Source organism: Uranotaenia lowii, chromosome 3, assembly GCF_029784155.1.
Source record: "Uranotaenia lowii strain MFRU-FL chromosome 3, ASM2978415v1, whole genome shotgun sequence".
NCBI lineage: Eukaryota > Metazoa > Arthropoda > Insecta > Diptera > Culicidae > Uranotaenia > Uranotaenia lowii.
In genome coordinates, this window is record NC_073693.1 from 281,309,636 (window position 1) to 281,332,145 (window position 22,510).

The following is a 22,510-nucleotide window of genomic DNA, read 5'->3' on the forward strand; positions in this document are numbered from 1 at the left end:
TCAAAGGTATAAAATTTGATATGAGAACTTACATTGGTTTATTTCATAATTAGAACACGATCATTCACTTGAACTATACACTTGAACCTTTCCTGCTTTAATTTTGCGCTCGAAACTTTTACTTTGTTCTGTAATACATTTCTATTTTTTTTTATCATCGATTCAGTGCCACTTTCAATTATTTACAGTACCAATCTTCACTTAACATCGTTTATAATAATTTTCTTATGGGATCTTAATTGACAATCGAAGTGCATATATTTTACATGGTTTTGAATATTCCCCAGGAAACAGGCCATCAAATTTCCCAATTTCCGGGAACGGGAAATGGACACTCTAAATGCAGGGGTAAGCAACCTTTTGAAACAACAGGTCAATTTTAATTTCGAATTTTTTCAGCGGGCCGCATTTGAAGTAACACTGATTTCTTTAAATAATTTTATTAATTCATGCTGGCAAATCCCTGCTAAGCCCTTCTTTGCCAAATTGGTCACTGATTGATAATTTTTAGAGGTTTATGGATAGTATCATTACACTAGAAGTATTTAAAACATATCAACCTTTTTAACTTTTTTTTTTTAAATCAAAATACACTAAAAAAGGTTTTTAATCTAAGTTGGACCATCAGCCGAAATCAATTAATCTTAGTAAATTTTTATGGTTATTTTTGAAAAATTTGATTTTTTCTAGAGATGTACCGAATAGTAGTATTCGGCGAACGGAAGAATTTGTAAAAAAATCATATCTCAACAGAATCTAGGCATTATGCTTAAATATACAAGAGGAAAAAGAAAGTAAATAACATGAAATTAATGTTTTCATCGAATTATAGCAGCAATGTTAAAGTCGTATCTGAGGGTTAAAGAAAAAATTATGTTTATATTTAAATTTTCTGTAACAAATCGTTTATAACCGCCAAATCTAAAAATTTTCAAAGAGAAATTAGTTTTTGATGATTATGTAGCTTTTTCAACTTATTTTTGGATATCTTAGAAATTATCCAAAATCAGTTGAAAAGTTTGACAAGTCTGTTAGTGTATAAAATTTGAATAATAAGGCCTATTCGGCCGAATACTTGGCTCAACTATTCGGTGAGCCGAATATTCGGCTTAACGGTTTTTGGCGGTATTCAGCGCCGAATATTCGACCGACCAAATATTCGGTACATCTCTAATTTTTCCTTTTATTTGTACTTCTTTGCAATTAGGCCGGAACAAATTTCAAATCCTTCTTTTGTCACTCGGAGTTGGAAAATCGCGAGGGGGGGGGGGGGGGGGGGACAATAAAAAATAATGCGAAAAACAAATAAATGGGAATAAATTGCACGGAAGCTTGTATGCAACAAAAATTGCATACTATATCGTTGCACAAAACCTATAAATCAAGTAAATTTTTATCAAATAATTCAATCAAATCAAGAAAACAAGAAATGGAATAACTCCCACCTTCTTAAATTTGTTTTTTGGTCTTGTAATCTTTCAGATATTGAAATTTTTTATCGAAATTTTCATAAATTACTTAAAACTTTATTTATTTCCCCCTTCGGGTTTTTTGGAAATTTCGAAGGGGGGGGGGGGGTGTAAAAAAAAAAAGAAATTGATATTTGTTCCAGCCTTATTTGTTTTTTAAAAAAAGAGACATCATCTGCATTGCTTCTTTTTCAACAAAAACGCCAATTTTTGAAGGCCTTTCAAGACTTATAAAAGTCAATGGTGATTCCACTGGAATGTCTCTAACGATAAGTAATGATCAGATTTTTTTATTTTGAAAATCACTGTCTTCTTGGTGCTCAACGATGAATCGTTATCGAAATTAAATGATTTAAATTCGTCCTTTCTGTGCATATTTTTGAAAGGTTTTATTTTTATTAGTTTAAATTTGAAGTATGGAATCAAATTATGAATTGGGAGGTTGGGAAAAGTTTGAAGTTTCCAGTATTTTAAGGATTTTGAAGCAAATTTTGTTGAAAAATCTAATTTATAGTTTTGAATCCTAATTCTTAATTTTTTTCAAACAATTTCCAAGAGTTTTCTTAATTTAATTGAAATGCCACTGCGTTGCTCATCCCTGATTTAATGCCATTTAGGCTATGAGTCACTACCCTTCAAAAGAATTCTCAGATATTGTAGTTCTTTCAGAAAAGGGGAAGGTTTAATAGCGGCACGTAATCCACACAGGCGGGAAAATTTTGCCTGTCATAGCGTGAAAACTAAAAAAAATTGTTCTCGGGATCTACCGATACCAGACTTAATTTTTTACTTGGCAGAAATTCAAAATCTCAAGTTTTCGCCAGCAAATCGAAGAATATTGACGAGTTAAAAGCTAACATACGAGCTGAAATAACTGCTAATAAGCTCGAAATGCTGGCCAATATTATGAAAAATTGCCGGAAAACAGCTGAATTACCTATCTCAAATTAAATATCTTTTTCAAGTTTAATTTGTATAAAATTCAGGGAAAATATTCAGTTAGGCTTCCGCTTTTCCAAATCCGAATTGCCGGGCCTTACGCTTAACCCCTGCCATCAGATTTTGTACAGCCACCTTGTCCACCTTCTTCGCCGCAGAAAGCCAGTTTGCCTTGAACTGCTCGTCCTTAGCAGTTTTTTTGGTCTTCTTTAGGTTCCGCTTGACAATAGCCCAGTATTTCTCAATTGGGCGGAGCTCTGGCGTGTTGGGTTCTTGTCTTTGGGAACCACCTGCACGTTGTATGCCGGAGTACCACTCCATGGCCTTTTTCCGTAATGGCAAGAAGCCAATTCCGGCCAAAACAGTACGGAACAACCGTGTTTCTTCAGAAAAGGCAGCAGACGTTTATTCAAACACTCTTTCACGTAAATTTCTTGGTTGACAGTCCCGGAAGCTACGAAAATGCTGCTTTTCAAGCCACAGGTACAGATGGCTTGTCAAACCAGATATTTCTTCGCGAACTTTGACAGTTTCATGTGCTTGAAAGGTGCTACCTGCTACCTTTCCCCTTCCTTTCGTCGTATAAAACTAGTGTCCCGGAAGCTGCTTGTAGTTGGCTTTGACGTAGGTTTCGTCGTCCATTACCACGCAGTCAAACTTCGTCAGCATCGTCGTGTACAGCCTCCGGGATCGCGCTTTGGCAGTCGTTTTTTGTTTATCATCGCGATTTGGAGTCACTACCTTCTTGTAAGTCGATAGTCCGGCTCGTTTTTTGGTTCGATGCACGGTTGTAGACGATACACCCAGCTTATTTGCGGCATCTCGGAGAGAGAGGTTAGGGTTTCGCTTGAAACTACCGGCAACTCTTTTTGTCGTCTCAGCGGCTTCCGGTTTTCGATTTCCCCACGATCCAGACTTCCTGGCTGTCGACAAACGTTCCCCAAACACTTTAATTACATTTGTAACGGTTGATTTGGCAACTTTAAGCGATTTTGCCAACTTTGCGTGCGAGTAGCTCGGATTTTCGCGATGCGCGAGCAAAACTTTGATACGCTGCTCTTCTTCCTTGGACGACATTTTGACTATTGAAGAGTGCATTCCAAAATCAAAATAGGAGCAACATTCTACACACACACCTTCAAATTGAGGGGTGTTCAGGTTTTTTAAATGCAAAATTGGAAGAAATACGTCAAGTTGATATTGACCAAATTTTGACCGTATTACCCTTTATGCCAAATTTGGTTACATGTACTTGATAAATTCTTGAGCTTAGAGTAAAATTAGATATGTATGTCGAAGCTTAGATAATAAAAATGAGTAATGAGTAAAATAAAACAAAATAAACAAAACAAACAAACAAAGTAAAACAAAATGGATCAGGATAATGCTACTTAAAACAAAAAAAAACACAATGGTTAAAAAATAAAAGAAAAAGTGTAAACTAGACAAAACAGGATACAAAAAAATAAAACTTAATAAAATAAAATCAAAATAGACGAAAAAAGTTCAATCAATATTAAAAATACGTGTGAAGATAAAATGCAGAAAAAACAAGATTAGCAAGACTTATCTAGAAAAAACAAAAATTCAATGATAGACAAGGTAAAATAAAATACAACTAGATAAAAATCAATAGAAAAAACAAATTTTAAGGTAGGTACAAATAACAAAAAATCTGGTCAATCCAAAATAAAGGCTTCATCTACATACTAATATTTTCAATACAATTTTCTCTTTGTTTATTTTTTTGTCTTTTAATGTGGTTTTATATCTTTTTTGAACTGTTTTTTTCTATTTTGTTTTCTATTTAATATTTTGTTTTGATCTGGGTTGTTTCATCTTGATTTGTAATGTCATTTCTTGTTTCAACGTGATTCATCTTGTCTTATCTTGTTTATTTTTGCAATTATTTTTCCTCACTTACCTTTTAATCTTTTTTGTTTTATTTTTATGACTCTTAATTTTGTTCAGTAATGGATGTTTTTTGTCTAATTTATCATGTTTTTCTGTTAAAACCATGTTTCATTTTGCTATTATTCTGTTCAGTTTAATATTCAATCATCTAGTTTGGTTATTTTTCATCTTTTTTAGGTTTGCTTTATATAAAAGATGCTTCATCTTAATTTTCATCAAGTTTTTCTTGTTCCTTAAGCGGCACACAACATTTGTACAAATGCGATGAAATTTTATCGCTGTGAACGAGATTTGCATCGTGTATGGCACTGCTTGAATGAGCGCCCAAACGGTTGGAGTAAAATCGGTCGGGATCGAAATATTTTGTACAAACCATCCTCCCAGCCGGGGTAGAGATGGTTTTTTTTTGTTGCTGTTGCTGTTTTCGCCAGCAATCGTTTGTGTTCGCGTGAAATATGTTTGTATTGTGTGTGGGCGAGCATAGATCAAACAATCGTCGTGGAATTCATCGAATTTGTACAGGCCATTTGTGTAGTCTATTGACCGCTTTAGGTTTCATGCTATTATCAGTCATTCACAGCATTTTTCAAGTTAATCGGAAGCCGCCATCTTGGATTTCTAGATGGCGTCAGATTTCTATATTTGAGGTCTACTCGTTCAGTCCTTCCAACATATATCAATATTCCGGGGGTTTCATGAGTTTTGCACTCATTTACAGCATTTTCAAGTTCAGTGGATGCCACCATCTTGGATTTCAATATGGCGTCGTAAAGCGAAATTCGACGTCCACTCGTTCAGCCTTTTTACCCAAGATCAAAATTGATGATGTTCATGAGGTTTTCAGTAATTTACAGCTGTGAAAAGAAAAGCGAAAACTCCCATCTTGAATTTATCATGGCGTGGAGCAACAAATTTCTTTTCATATTAGTTGAGCCCTTTCATCACTGATCACACTGACTGGACAGTTGGACACTCGATTTCGATTTTTAAGTTGCTAGAAAATTAACGAGCAATGTCGATACCAGAGGCTTTTCGATCGATGTTGCAGCCCGGCTAGAAAATCAAACCAGACATTTGATAAATTTCGATCACTTCAAACTACTCAAACGGACTGAACAGGTTGGAGAACATGCTACTAAGCAAAATTTTTAAGCACGAATTGCTGCCACGCAATGTTGACGGTAGGAGGCCTCTAGCCAAAAATTTAACGGAATTTTGTTCAAAGTTTCATGTCAGTATGATCAGTGCCTTCACTCAAAACTCATATTGTTGAAATATACATACCTCTTCCAGCGATTTGAAATATATCAAAGTTTTTATATATTTTTTTCATTTACTCAAAACAACACACATAACTTACAAAAAATGTGTTAAAATAAGAATTCCAATTCAAATATGTGCAATCTAGTCTGAGCGTGTGTGGTTTGACATCTGGATCAAGAACTGTCACCACTCCATGCCTTTATACAAGATGCAAAAAAAGCTTTAAGCAAACTTATGTTTTTTTGGAGTTTTAAAGAGCATTCATAACATTCATTAACGGTAAACAAATGTTTGAAACAAGAATCTAAGCATTTCGCATGACCAAAATAAAACAGCTATAAAACTAGCTGCATTAAGAATGTTTTAATAAAACCGTAATACAAATTTCATTTGCTAGTTGGCTTAATCTGTGTTACTTGGGCTCAGACGGGGGTGGTCATTTAATCGTCAAAGTATTCTCCGCAAAAAACCATCAGCCAAGATGATCTGTAAGGGTGTATATAACCGGCCAGCAAATAAAAGTATCTAGTTTCCGATTTCCACTCCACTCCCTTCCCATGCTCATCCTTTTTTCATCAAAATCAAAGGAGGCTGAAAACATACACTAGCAGACGGCCAATACAGAGGGTTGTTTTAGTAATTGGCGTTGGCGGTAAGACTATGACAATAAATTTTTGCTTGCTAACCGACTCACATGGTGTACTGGGTAAAATATCGAACTGGTAAGCCGAGATGAGATGTTGCAGTGAGTTCGATTCTTACTATACTTTTTTGGGATGAATTATCCAATAGGATGAAATCCCAAAAAATGTGTTTCTTGTTTCGCTTGAATGTAGTTGTCATGCATCATTTTGCTTGAGGGCTCGATTTTTATGCCAGTAGTGCTTTTTCAATCATATCGTCTTGGTCACAGTACACCTTTCAGCGCATTTTCAGAACAGAGATTTGCAAAATTGGATTGGATTGGATTTTTGCAACCTCTACTATGGGTGTGGTTATCAATGTTGAATTTCGCTAAAAATTGATAAATTTAAAATCTTCTAGTCCTCATATAATTTCATATAGAGGTGATAAAAGAAATCAGTAAGTTTTGAGTTAGGAATACCAAAATCTTTCAAAACCCGTTATTGAAACCAAGGCATCAAAAATGCTGAGATGTACAAAATGTATCATAGAGTGTTCTGATATTATCAAAACTGCCATAGGCTGATCAACTGGATTGAATATGATTGACTTCTTTACTCAAGTATCGGTATGTTTAACCGAATTTCGATTCTGTTAAATATTCAAACATACCTACTGGTATTTGTGTTTTGAAATAATTTCTTGCCTCATTTTAAGATTTTAATTTAAAATCTTCATTTTTGTGTTCATCAAATTTAGCCGATAACTTTAATGAAAAACCTAAACAGCCTATACTTTCACTTCTACACTGCCCTCGAGAAGAGATGCAAATAACTGGCAACAAATTAATCCCTAAATGCAAATCATCTGGGAGATTTCTTCAAATTAGGTTAATGATGGTGATCACGCAGCTTCTCCACACGCAACGCCTCAATTTGGCCCCAATTCTAAGCAGCACCACTCTGGTTTTCTCAGTTTGCATCCTTTCAATTATGAAATCGAAGATTAGAGAAATTGCAGCCTGTGAAAGGTTGAACGTTTCCTAATCGGTGGCAAATTTCCATATTAGGTTTTTGTGCTTTCTTTTCACGTCAAATCTCGAACAGAAATTTGATTGCCAATAATGATCACCTTTTTGCTGGTTGGTCCGAATTTTCGGTAGTCTTTTTCCCGGGCTGGAGTAGCGGTTTTTGAAAAGCAACGGGACTTTTGATATTTGAAATAGTTTTTTGTGCTGCTGCTGGATGCATTTTAAAGACGTCAGCATCCACATCATCTTCCAATCATTAAATGCATCAACGCCGCCGTCTGGAAGCTGTTGTTTCTGATGCTGCAAAGTGAAAACAGAGAGATACTGGGCCAAATGTATTACAGACATCGAATCTTCAATGCTCTAAATCCTGATGGGAAGTCTTGGACGTTGGATTTTTTTCTCTTTTCGACATCTGAGCCTTAATTTTCGTGTCTGGCCGAATTTGGCAAATATCTGCCGAAATGCAATCGTTCATCACATCCCGGTATTTACTGTTAATGCTTGATCTTACGCAAAGGGCAGAAGAATCGATTTTAACCAATTCTGGAATCCGCTGCCATCTTCCAGACGAGCCTTCCATCCCGATCGAGACGGTAATGAAAGAATTCCTCAAAAAAGCAAACCCACGATCCAGAACAGAACCCCAAAACAACGTTGAGAAAAAATCCCAAACCCCAAACCCGCAATGTCTCATGATCTTCAAAATGTGACACATTTCCAGCGGCCGAGCGAATTTCTAAATCAAAAAGTGCATCTTTCCCTTCAAAGATGTTTTTTTCAATCTTGCCAAACTTTGAAATCGTCAAACGTCGTCGTCTCGTCAAATCGTTCGTCATTCGTCAATGTCATATCAATCCGCGAGGGGGACTTTCGATTTCACCCCGGGATTTCTTCGTCTCGAAACGATCGACAACAGCTCAGAAATGCTTCGATTTGTCGGTATCGTTTCAATCGAGAGTTACCTACGATCGAAATTGGGCCTGTCTTGTGCGAAATACGGTAGCTGATTAATTTCGGGCGTTAGATTTGTGTTTATTGATGGAGCGTTTCACGAATGTCAGGGTTGAAGGCAGGGTTTGCATTATCGGATCTTGTTTTCGATTTATTTTATCAATGTTTATCAAATGCTGAAAATTGAAATGGAAATGCTAATAATTTAATTTTATTTCTTTGAGTTTTTTTTCCTTAAAAGTTAGGGAACACTGCATTTATATACGTGGTTTTCAAACCATTTTTCTTTCACCCCCCCCCCCCCCTTTTGCTGAATGTTTGAGCCTAACGCCCCCCTTGAGCCAATTTACTTTAGAAGAATGCTAATTGGCATCGTTGAAAAACCACGAGCTTTAGAAATTTGAAATTGTGGTATAATTTGAAACGTTCAATTGTTATAATTGACTTGAAAAGACCGAAAAGCCTACGCATAACCACCAATTGAAGCAAAACAAAATTCAAAATCAAATTGTTTCAAACCCCAAGACTGAAATAAAAAAAAATGTGAATTTCTCAGGACATATTCTTAAACTTGAAAACAAAAAAAAGTCTATAACAAAGCGCCTATCCAAATTTTGGTAAACAGAGTTTTTTACTAATTAAATTTGCCTTTTATTATTCGCTAAATATTGACTGTTATTCAGTGAAATTGCATAAAAAGTATTATACATAGAATTATTTCTTGATAACATAAATTTCAAACTTTTATTTATGACAATTAAAGACTAAATGTTCACTACAGTTTCCATCACGGGTAGAAATAAAAATTTTACATAGGTACTAACAACTGAATTCCGAAAATTTAGTGAAAATCGAATAACTTTTTATGTTTAACCATGAAAATTTGACGAATTTAATTTTTGCATCGATTGAATTAAAGATCAACAAATAAATCAGAACTAAAAATTAAAGTTCCTTTGGTTTGTTAGCATTCTTTATTTTTCTTCCGAGAATCTAAGACCAAATCTATGACGCCTTTTAACACAGATTCTATCCGAAAGATTTTTAGTAAATTTTTTCAGGCATTGCCATCCAAAGGTTTTGCTTTTCAGTACAACTTAAAATAAACTTACAAAACCTGATCGTATACAAAATCTGTCACAATTTAAAAAAAAATCTGTCTGTGATTGTGAATTTAAGAGACAAAAACTTGCTTAACAATTCTGTAAGTTTACAGATATTTGTTCTTAAGCTGGCTTTAATTTGGTTTTCAGATTTTGCAGTCTCTAATACTAAACACGAGTGAGCAAGGTTGTCAAAATCACTGAGAAATATATAGTTACACAGAATTTAGATAGTATTTTATTAAAGAATTATTAGAAGAAATTGTGATACAGATATCACTCATTTGTCAAATTTTGACAAGCTTGAAATATTTAAGTAGTTCCAATTTCAAGTACCGATTTGATTTTTCTACAGCACCATATATTTAGTAACTATGCAAGATCAGTACTAGAGTATTCGTTCCGGGAACTACTGGAGCTACTGGAGAGGATAATATTAAACAGACTTATTATCTACACAGAAGGCGGAAGTGGACTGTCGGACAGACAGTTCGGTTTTCGGAAAGGGAGATCTACGGTGGACGCCATCCGTATGGTGACAGAGTACGCGAAGCGCGCATATAAAAAGAAGCGAACAGGTGTTCGTCACTGCGCCATTGTGACGATCGACGTTAAGAATGCCTTCAACAATGCCAGCTGGGAAGCGATTGCCAAAGCGCTTCACAGGATGCTTGTTCCCAATACTCTCTGCAGGATAATAGGAAGCTTCTTCGAAAATCGAATCCTGACGTACGAAACCGAAACTGGGATACGATCTACTGCCCTGACAGCGGGTGTTCCACAGGGTTCCATACTCGGACCTGTGCTTTGGAATGCCATGTATAATGAGGTGTTAACGCTGAAACTACCAGCAGGCGTGCAGATAGTCGGATTTGCTGACGATATCGTGCTCATGATTACCGGCGAAACAATCGAGGAGGTAGAAGACCTTGCAACGGTGTCCGTAGAAAGGGTTGGCATCTGGATGGAGGGAGTTAAGCTTCAGATAGCTCACCATAAAACTGAAGTTCTGCTCGTGACCAATAAAAGAGTTGTGCCGCACATGGAGATTACTGTTGGAGGGCACACGACATCTTCGAAACAGCAGCTGAAATACCTTGGAGTAATGGTCGATCATCGCTTAAGTTTTGGTGCGCATGTCAAATACTGTTGCGAAAGTGCATCGAAAGTCATAGATTCATTGGCCTGGATTATGCCGAACTGCCATGGTCCAAAGAGTAGCAAGAGACGTCTCCTTGCGAGCGTAGCACTGTCGAAACTACGATACGGAGGAGCGACCTGGAGCTCCGCGATAGAGGTAGAGCGCAACAGATCCAAATTACGGAGCACACATCGGTTGATAGCCATGCGAGTTTCCTGTGCGTACAGGACCATATCAGCAGATGCAGCTTTTGTCATCGCGGGCATGGTTCCCATAGACATAACTCTGGCGGAGGATATGGAATGTTACAAAGCAAGAGCTGTTAGAGGAGTGCGTAATATTCAACGAGCAGCGTCAATGCTCAGGTGGCAGGAGCAATGGGACGCATCGAACAACGCAAGATGGACGCATAGGCTAATCCCGCGACTTTCAGACTGGGTAAATCGGAAGTAGGCAGAAGTCAACTTTTACCTGACGCATTACCTTTCGAGTCATGGGTGCTTTAAGCAATACCTTCATCGGTTTAAGCTTATCAGCTCGCCTTATTGCCCAGAATGCGTAGATACGGAGGAATCGGCAGAACATGCTACCTTTGTTTGCCCCAGGTTCATTTCAAGGCGTTAACAACTTCAAAATTTTGAACGCTGAAAATGTTGAGGGTGAAATGTGTCGCGACGAACAATCGTGGCGTGCTATAGTCGACAAAACCTCGCAAATGATGCACGATCTCATACGAATCAGGAAGGATGATGAACGGAGAGAGCAAGATTCTCAACCAAACTTGACAACGCAATCTTAAGGCGCGGTATAACCCTAATCTGGACACATACGTGTGGTGGGACTTAAAAAGTCTCACATACTCAGCTACGATCTATTCTGCAGCAAAAATGCAAAGAAAATTAGAAGATTTGAGTTTAAATGAGATAAACCATCGCTCAGAGAGAGTAAAAATGTGCTAATCGTTGCAAATTGTTGCAATTTTTGAAGCAGATGTGGAATTTTGATCATTACCACTCCAAATGCAAAAAAAAATCTCTCTTTATTTCAATACCTTGTTAGAAACGATACAAAATGAGTACATTTTACGCATTGCGTTTTAGACGAAAATGATTGTTTATTGTTTATAAAAAAAACCATGTGACATAAATGTCTTAATTGTCTATTTAATCTAGGTCTAACTGAACATACAATCAAAGTTTTCTTATTAGTAAGTTCTAAGTTGGTCACTTAAGCTGGATTCGATTAAGCGTTTAAAGGTTGCAGTTGAGACATTAAAGTCAAAGAGAGCATAATTGCGTAAGAAGCTTACTTTTGCAGAACTCAGGGGGTCATTGCTACCAAAGCGCGTATTTCTTGATTCTTGTGAAAGCTAGTCACGATTTCGCAGCGTTCTTTCTGGAGCATAAATATGAAAGCGCGAGAGTATCCAAGAACAATCGATTTCGGTTTTGAAAGTTTTCGCCACAAACAGTTATTGGCCAATATCATGGCGATTTGACAGCGTGTGGAGGCCAAGCAAAGTGCAGCGTTGTGCATAAGGTAGCAGATTTCGGTGATTATCCCACGGTAGATCACGCAGAGCATAACGTACGAATTTTCGTTGAACCGCTCCAAAACGCGCCACTCATGTAGTTTCGAATGGACACCACACCAGATTTGCAGATTCTAATATTGAACGAACCAGGCAGCAATACAGAGCTCGTAGACACACAGGATCTGTAAATTCTTTACTCAGACGTATAACAAACCTCAGCATTCGGTTAGCCTTTTCAAGTGTAGCACAGTAGTGTTGCTTGAATGTCATATGACTATCTTAAACAACGCCAAGGTACTTTATTTGATTAACACGGTGTAGAAGTTCGCCCTGGATATTATAGTCGTACAAAATTGGAAGTTTCTTGCATCCAAATGTTATGATACAGCACTTAGAAACGCTTAATGCCAGTAGGTTGACAGCACACCAGTTTACTACTGTATCGAGGAATTACTGTAGTATCTGACAATCTGCGTTCAGAAAAAAGTTCAAATCGTCCGCGTACATAAGTACTCTGCATCCAAAAAGCAGCATGTTAATATCATCGCAGAGCAGAGTGAACAATAAAGGGCCCAAATTACTTCCTTTTGGTACTCATGAAGTCGGTATGAAATCTGAAGATTCAGATGTTCATATTTTAACAGCAAGGCGACGATTTGTTAACACTAGAAGGACCGGCAAATTGAATATACCTATTCGGACCGTGACCAGTCAAAATGACTGGTAAAGGGGAAATTTTTTCTTTTGAAATTGTTTTGTTATTTATTCGATATCATTTTTGTTATAAAATGGAAATATTTTTTCACCATGGGTGCACGGAATCACCTCATTTTGGCATAGTTGACGAATGCGTGTATGTCATAAAATGAATATATAAAATAATTATCAAAAAATTAAAACACATTATCAATTTAATTATAAAATCATGTTAGACGGCTATGGATATTGACCATGGGTGCACGGTTTCACTTCAATTTTGTTTTAGTAGATATTTTCTAGCATCCATCGCTCTGAAATTTTTCAACACGTTGCCTATAATTTTTTTTGCATGGTAAAGGTAAAGAATAAAGACTTTTATAGATTCAAATAAAAATTTGTGTTATATCTTGGTTTTTCACTATGAGTGTACGGATTCACCGCCATTTAATCAAATATTGGACTTTTTGCAAGTTTTTTTACAAGCCTTTTTACAACTCATAACTAAATCAAAGTCGAAACCATGTCTTTAATGTTGAGACATAATGATTTAAATAACGATTTTTATTTGAAGTTCCGTTTTTTTCATACCTGGAAAAGAAATATTTCAATTTTATCTTGAAATAATAAATTCATTTATTTATTACAACAAAACAGGTTTATGCAATCGTACATTTATCTGATAAGATCCGATCAACGTCCTAGAAATTGGAAAACGGTTACCATGGATCGAGTGAGTTTTAGGAATTATATGCATCAAGTTATGTCGTGCGACGGAAAACAGTGAAAATAAAAATAATGAATCAACATTGTCAAATGTACACGTTGATCTGATTTCCTTAAAAGTTTTTCGATTGACAAATATTGCATTTCAAATACCTATCATATCTTACTCAAAAATATGTTGTGTTCTGAAGCAAGTTGAAAACTATTTCACTCTATATAAGTTACAACGGCGAATTTGCAGACATTCCGTGCACCCATGTTGAAATATCCGCATCCGATGTGGTCTATCAGATAGGCTGGCGCGAGTCTGGTCTAGGTATACCAGGCGTACTGGGTTCGATTCCCCGTATCGGCAAGAAAATTCTTGGGTTCAAACCCCATAAGTTGCCGACAGGTAAAAAGTGTTTCCTCTTATAATAAGAATGTTCTATCAGTTGCCAGCTGGTCAGGTATATACACGGGTGCCGGAATACCTGTAAGTGAACTTGCATTGGAAATTTGTCGAGCCTAATAATCTAAGAATGCTTGTGAATACCTACTTGGGCAGAAACTGCGGTGAATCCGTACACTCATGGTGGATAACCAACATATAAGAATATATCGTGCACCCATGATGAAATATCATTTAAATTATTCAGTTTCATAGCTGATGTCTTCAAATTTGAATAAATAAGTACTCAATTCATAATTATTTTACTCATTCTAGTTTAGTATAAAACATATTTATCACCTAAAACTACTCGATTACTCGAATGGACATGTATTAAATATAACATAACTTTTACAAATCTAGATGAAATTTCGCCAAATTTTGACAGAAAGTTCGATTATAGCTTAACAACAGAACAGATAAAAAAAATTGGGAGTCAAGTGCTTGAAGCGCCACACAGCGGCCAATCCGAGAACTTTTTCTTCAAATCATCACGACTTCGCATCGAAATTCAATAATTTCATAACGAATGACACACTTCTGCCCACCATAAATCAACTAGGACTCATTGTCTTGAATGTAGCTTGCAAATGAAACCAAAAGCAAGCGAAAAAAATTTATCTTGTTTGAGTTATAGGGTTGTGAATTTTACCAGTCATTCTGACTGGTCACGGTCCGAGTGTCCATTCGTCCATTCCAGGCGAAATTTTTCTCGCTTATTAAAAGTGCTAATGGAATAAAAAATACACAATTTTGTAGAGACTCAAAATTCATGAAAAGTCGTATTTTTTGCACATTTTTAAAGCGAAGTATGCAAAAGATATTCAACAAACAAAGTGTCCAACCAGTCTTTTTGACTGGTGCGGTCTTTCTAGTGTTAAATAGCTTCTGATCCATGCACAAAATCTCTCAGAAAATCCCAGGCGTTCTAGCTTTAAAAGTAAAATTAAGTGATTAACTGAGTCAGATGCCGCAGTGATGTCCGTGTAACTTGGTGCACCACTAGGTGCTGCCAAACTGTTTGTTTATTCGGACAGTGTTGCACTGGTTTTGTCCTGGTGTTGCACTGCCATCGGGCGGTGTTGCCCCGAAAATTTTGTCAGTGTTGCGAGAGAGCGTGTGAGTGAGTGAGGTAGCAATACACTGGCGACGATTTGTGTTTGTTTTTATCGAGTAGGGTGGAACATTGAACAAGGGGAGAAAACAAATACGGTTTCAGTCTCCATTCTGGCGCGCTCACATTTGGGATGCCACAGTGAAAGTGTTCGGTTGCCAGTGCTCGATTCGCTGGGTGATTCTCCACGACACGGACGAAGCTTTAGACAACTTCTAGACCAAAATCACCCGACACACCTTAATTGATCCCAGAAAGTTTAAATATAGCAAGATAGTTCTGCCATCTACGACTTAAAACTTTGACTGATTGAAAAAAAAAAATTTTATATTTTTTGGATTCATTTTCAACCTAGAATCTATTTTTTATTATTTGAGGCGCTTGGAATCAGAGGGGTACAAGTGCCTAAATGGTAGTTTCAAGAAAACGCGCTTCAATGTTGTGAAGGTGCTCGATTTTTCATAGATATTTCTAATTCGAGCACTTTTCATTCAATCGAAAAAGTATTAAAAAAGTTATAAAAAATTCGAGTTTCGCTCCAGATGTACAATGGAACATGAAGAATCGTTAGGTATATTTAACACAAAAATGATGATTTTGGAATTTGGACCCCTCTGATCCCGAAGGCCTTATTTCATGTTATGTTGATGAAGATATTAAGCAGTTTGATAAAGTAATATAGCTCAAAAGTCAAATTCCTTAGTGCTAGAGGAAAATTTCCTGAAAACCTCTTTTAAAACCTCTGTAATACCAGAAACCGCCAAATAGTTCGTGAAAGCATTATTATATACTTTCACAAAGTAAATTGGAAGAAATAATCTTGAATTTTGTGGAAAAACATAAGTGAAACTATTCGTATTTTGCAAATTAAAAACAAATTGTTGAAGAAAATTTTGAGGAAATTCAACCATTCAATATTTTTACAAGCAAAACTCATTCTTGTTTCGCTCACTGTATTTTTAAAACTTATTTAGAGAAGGTATACCGAATCAGAATGGTATTATAGAAATTCCAGGTTTATTTTAGCTTTTATAAAGTCATCCAACTTGACGAGTTTAAAAATTACTTCACTTCAGGATTGTGAATCTCATCATCGAAAATGAATCTTAACAGGGCAGATCCACTTACTTGAATTTGACCACATTTTGAACATAAAGCAGGGCCGTAGGAAGAACCGACTCATGGGGGGTTGTTGATGACTGGTTTTAACATATGATTTGATTTTTCCCCCAACAATGCAGGAATACAAAAAAATAACACAAATTATGTTTGTAACTATATGATTATTAATATTAATATACTTTTACATTAAAAGTTTTCGAATTAAATCGTAACTTTAGAAAATTGGTCCTAAACCTAAAAAGTGAGCTTAATTCGATCGATGGTTGAAATCTTTAAATTTTTTCAAGAGTTCAGTAGATCAAACTTTGTTGATTTAAGCATGAGTTTTTTTAGGAGAGCCTTCCATTTCTTTAAAAAAAACTTATTCTATACTCAAATCACACAAGCCAATCTTCCAAACACTTTTGCAAATTCAAAGATTCTACACTTTGATCAAAATAAATCCATTTTTTTTTTCAATGGGATAAAAGGATTTGGGATAATATTTTTATTGGATCAAATCTGCATTATGCAAATTTGAATATCAAATTGAATAATATCAAATTGAATAAATATTGATTTTAAGTTGCAATTTAACTTAAAAAAAATTGCAATATTTTGTGGACTTAATACGAGATATCTCGTTTTTTCGCATGACGCTAGTGTCCTCCATAAAAAAGCATAATTTAAATGTTATTAATCAAAAAATGAAACCTCATTCAACCAAATTTAACGCAACACTGTCCGTTACTCAAATATATTGAATAAGCAGAATTTTGTCTATTAGTTTCTGAAATATAAAATGCCGAATTATGGTGCCTAAGGGCCCAGATTTTCTCGCGGTCCTTAATGTGTTAATTTAATAATGTTAAACAATACACCGAGAAAATATGGAATTATGTGCACATTTTTGAGGTGAAGATCAGGTACATGTTCCTATAACATCAAATATTTTGCATAAAGAATCAATTCCATATTAATAATCCTGTGGATGATTTTTTAAAATAAAATTAGGGTTTTTTGAACAAAAAACAAAATTTAGAGCATTAACTCAAATTTCACTTTTATTGTCATTTTCAGCTAAACTGTGTGTACAAGCTAATCTTGGATGAAAATTTGAAATCTAGAAAATTGAATTGACAAGCAATCTTAAGTTCACAATATCTTGAATTCCTCAACAATTTATGTAGATTGTAAAATTTATTTACAAGCTAAATCTTTTTTCTGAATTTTGAATCTGGACTTTTGACACTGAATGTTGAACCTGAATTCAAAATTTGAGCTAGGAATCTGTATCCGAATTTCTATACGATTTCTGAAATGTACAAAAAATACGATTTCCAAATCTTAATTCCTGATTAGAATTTTATGAGCCAAGTGGTAGAGCCTCCATTCAAGAATCAATTTTTAAAATAGTTTAGGTTTAATATAAATTCACTAATTAAATTATTTATTTTAATCTGTATTGTGAATGTGATTAATGTATGAATTTTATATGATGAATGTGAATCTGGATTCAGGATTCAATTTGGGTTCGACATTTCGAAAAGCTTTAAATGTTAGAAAAATGAAGTATAGGAGCTTGAATTTGAATATAAAACAAAATTTCCCTAAAAACATGATTCAAATTTGTCATGAAATTTTTTTTCTGGACTTTTGTGTTATGAAATGCAAAAATCAACTTGAACCAGGATTTAAAAGCAGTTTTTCATTTCTAACTTTTTATGATTTTTCGAACTGAAAATCAAGAATACTGAACTGGATTTTGGTTAAGGGAATCATAAAATCAGAACGTCCGAAGTGGGTTTGATTTATGTTGAAATTTAATACTCAGACCTGAATTTCTATGAACAAGTGAGAGAATTTTGAAAAAGTGTGGAAGAATTTTGAACTTGAAATGGCTTTTTGGCAATTATTTTAGTTTAGATTGTTACTCTTGATTAACCTTACTCTGTTATCATAATTTGTTTCCAAATTTAAAATTTTAAGTGTAAAGTAGAATACCTCGCTTGCTTTTTTGGATCTTCATAGGGGAGGGGGTTACCCCCAAACTGCTCCCCCCCCTGTTCCTACGGCCATGCCTATAAGGTACACCGGGGTCAGCGGGGACGGTTTTTCGTAAAGTTCAACTTAAGAAAATCCTTAAAAAATTTGAAGTGGATCAATTTTGATAAAATTACGTTTAATTCGATGCATAACATGTTGTTTACAAACGCTGAAAAGATGAGCTTGATAGATGCAACGCGAAAATAGTTGTCATATAAATTGTTATGCAGCCGTCCATGTCTTCAATTACCCCGCTTAATGGGAATGTGGGTACGGTAGATTTTCCCTTTGATTTTTCAGAAAACTTTCAGCAAACTTGTATTTTCCTGGTTGAAATCGTTAATTTATTGCTCGAACAGTCCTACATTTTGTAGGACATCTTTCAATGTAATGGTCATCTTACCATGTAAAGGTAGTAAGGCATCTTTCAGTGATTATTGTATGTAATTTATGTTGTAACACACTAGAACCGATTCTATCGAAAATATAAATTTTTTTTAGAATACCAAATACTTTTACTTATTATTAAACTATCATATAATATAATAAAAAAAACCCCAACACCAGAAGTGTGAACCAACGTGTATGAATACGAAATATTTTCAAATTAGTTTACAAACATATATTTTAAATTAAAGAAATCAATCTAAGCACTTCAACCCTGAACCCTCACTAATCCATCATTCCTAAGACCAAACGAGACCCCACTTCAAATCAGATCAAACCGAACCGATCCGGACCGCGTGTGCGCAAATTTGTTCAAAGGGCCCGCTTTTTTCCTGCGACTTCAACTCCTAATCCAAAATGGGGCATAAAAAATGTCAAGGTTATCTGAATCGAAACTATTTGGCTGATACACTGGACCGCAGCGGCGAAAATCTACCGCACCAAGACGTTGGTTTGGGAATGCGCGCATCGGATTCGATTAGATCCAAAAATCTAAGCTCGATTTTTTTCCAAAACCCTTTGATTTGGTGCGTTAGAGCAGATTGTCCTTCGAGGTCCACGTAGAGATGACCCCCAAAACTGATGCCGCAATCCTACCAGATAGTCGTCGTCGTCGTCGTCGATGATCCATGTGCCAAGTACTTTAAGATTTTTTTTTCATTTTCTCAACAAGAAGAACCAGACCCAGCAACATGGGTGTGGGACGTAGCTAATTCGTTTGATCTTAGCCGCTGCTCAGCAGTAGCGAAGCTTAAGCTTCATATAAGGTAGATTTTCTCAAAAGACCTTCTTTAGGACCCAAAACGAAACGATTCAGGCTCGCGCCTGCACACTTTTGGGGTCTCTCTCTCTTGTCATTGTCGTCTTCGTCGGTTCGTCACTTGGTCACTTGGAATGGGTTGTCTGAAAAGCTGGCTACCGTTGATGAACCTCATCATCATCAACATCAGCATCTGTAAATGTAACCTTCTTCCCCGGCCAGATCCGATCCGACCCAACTGGAAAAGTTCTTCTCATTCTCGGGGTGCCAGGGACGATGGAGCTTTATAAATAATTATAAGCTCGAACCTGAGAAGTCATTCGTCGTTGATTTAGTCCGGCCGATCGACCCAAAAGACCGGTCAGTAAGCAGCCGGGTGCCGATAAATGTGGCCGCCGTCATTTGGACCCCAAACGGAGTTAATCGAGGAAGTCCTTGAGGCGAAAATAAGTATGGGAATGTCAACGATTCAGCGCGCAAAAAGATCCACAATCCTCCAAATTAGTCAACCAAACCAGAGAGGGTTGAGGCAAGCAGGGAAGGATGACCTTAATCAGAAGTACAGTGACATCTGGGGGAAAACGACGACGCCGATCGGACCTGTAGATTTTTCCGTAGGTTCGATACCAGCAGCAGAAAACAAAACGAATCGAAAGCAAAATGACTTTATAATGACTCCAAATGAAGACCGGTACCGTATAATTAACGGCTTCCAGGCTTCCAGGAGAGATCATCTTTCGATTCCCGAATGCAATCGGTCCGTCCGGTAATTCCAGTAGCCATTCAGCCGGTGGGTAATCAGCTATTAATCCTTCCTGGCCAGGATGCCTCAGAGGGTTCTTTCAATCGACACCGAGGGTCCATCAAGGATCCGCAAATTGTATATCCCTTCCAGATCTTTGAATGAAATCTGCAACTGACTAAAGCAATTTCCGTTTGATAGCCCTCGGGGTGCTCTTCTCTGACTGGGAAATGTTCTACTCTGTCCTAGGGTGCTTAATCGCTAAGCGCACGGCACCCTCCCAAATAAACGCAATTCAATCAATCTACTCTGTCCGTCATCTTCAAAGTGGGGAGCCTTACCTTTAAGTCAATATTTGAAGAAGCTACAAAAATGATAAAGAGACCCAAATGTTCAGTTGGTTGATATTGGAAAGAGTTAGCATACAATTATCCATTTAATTGAAGCTTCGATATAAACAAGGTTCATTATATTATTCGTTGATTTGCAAAGTTAAAGTTTATTTGGCGTACACTTATAAGATAGCTTGGGACGTTGAACGCCATTCTTTGTTTTTCATATGCGATGAAATTCCAGCTTTGGTTTTTTTTTTGGCTTTTTTTTCGCCGGTTTCATAATACAACTGGAAACGGGAGAATTTTTAAACAGGATAAAAAAATTGTTTATTCCAGTTGGTATATACCCAATATTCACATAGCAATTCTGAACAAAATATACATAAAGCCTATCCACATAAGGATTTTCCAGCATTAAAGCTCATTTTAATATGCGGTATAGAATGACAAAATGTTATTTTAGTCAAAATTCTTAGACTATTACTCAATTATTACGTGATTCGAGTACGGAAACGTTGTCAGGCAAACGAGAGACAGTTAGGGTTGGAAAGAAACTTATTGAATGCTCAAACCAGGAGGCATATAAAAGATCTTATTTGTAACGGCAAAGATACAATTCAGCCTTTCCACATTTGACTTGTTTTTTTAAAAACATACTTGCTTAACACATTGCGGGCAAAACACGAGATATTTCGATTTTTCGCTTGCCGCTAGTGTTCTCCAATAAGAAGCATAATTCCAATGTAATAATTCATCAATAATGCTTTATTCTACAAAGCAAATACAACACTTTCAGTAACTCACAAATACTGAATTTGATTAATTGAACCAAATAGTTTCTGAGATTAAGAATACTGAATATTGATGTCTTCCGGTTTAGATTTCTTCGCGGCCCTTAATGTGTTAAATTCAGACATACACAAATGAAATGCAGTCAAATAACGGGCAATCACACACTAGATCAGAGGTTTTCAAAGTGGTCGGTGAACCCATTTTAGAATTTTGGTGGCGTTGGAAGGGTTCAGAGGCGGTGAGGTTATATTGATTTTTGGTTAGCTAAAATTTAAGAAAAAATTGAATATTAACATGACAGTTTATAGTTCATGAAGTGGTTTATCGAGAACATACTAAACGTTTTATTTAGGTCCGATTCAAGACTGAATTCCAAAACATATCCTTATATACATGGCCGTAGGGAAGGGGGGGGGGGGGGTTTGGGGGTTAAATCCCCCTCCACCCATGAGTGTCCAAAAAGCAAGCGATGTATTCTACTCTACACTCAAAATTCTAAATTCATTATCAAATCATGATAATAGAGCAAAGATATTCAAGAGTAACTATCTGGACTAAAAACTAATGCAAAAACCTCAAAAACCTCAAATCCCAAGTTCAAAATTCTGCTACAGTTTTTCAAAATTTTCTGGTTCTGGTTCCATATTTCCATAACCAAAATTTTATTTCGACATACTTTCGTAATTCTGATTCTTTTGATTTTTTGATTTCCAGTTCATTTTGGTAATAGTTTTTCGAATAAGAAAAAAAGAAGATTTTTTTTATACAAATTCGAAGTTCTTAAACTTTATTCTTACACAAAATTCAATCATTTAAAGCTTCTATGTGGTGATCCAAAATTTAAAACTCAGATTTAGATTCACGTTTTAAATCAGATTCCCAAAACAGATAAAAAACAAATAATTCAAAAATTGAATTAAGATTGAATCATTACTACAGAATTTGAATAATAGATTCATGATTGAGGGCCCCAAAACTTGGCTCATAAAATTCTAACCTGAATTTGATTTGGAAATCGAATTTTTGAACATTTCAGAAATCGTAAAGAAATTCGAAAACAGATTCAAAGTTCAATTTTTGAATTCAGGTTTTGAATTCAGATTTAAAATTCAGAAACAGAACCAGCTTGTGAGTAAGTTTTTAATCAACATAAAATTGTTGAGAAATTCAAAAGAGCATGAACTTAAGAATATGTTTGTCATTTAGATTTCAAGATTTCAATTTTTCTTAATTAGAATTAGTTTGTACAAACAATTCAGCTGAAAATCACAAATATAAAATAGAATTCGAGTTTATTTTCTAAATTTTGATTCATGCAAAATATCCCAAATTATATTTCAAATAAATCAT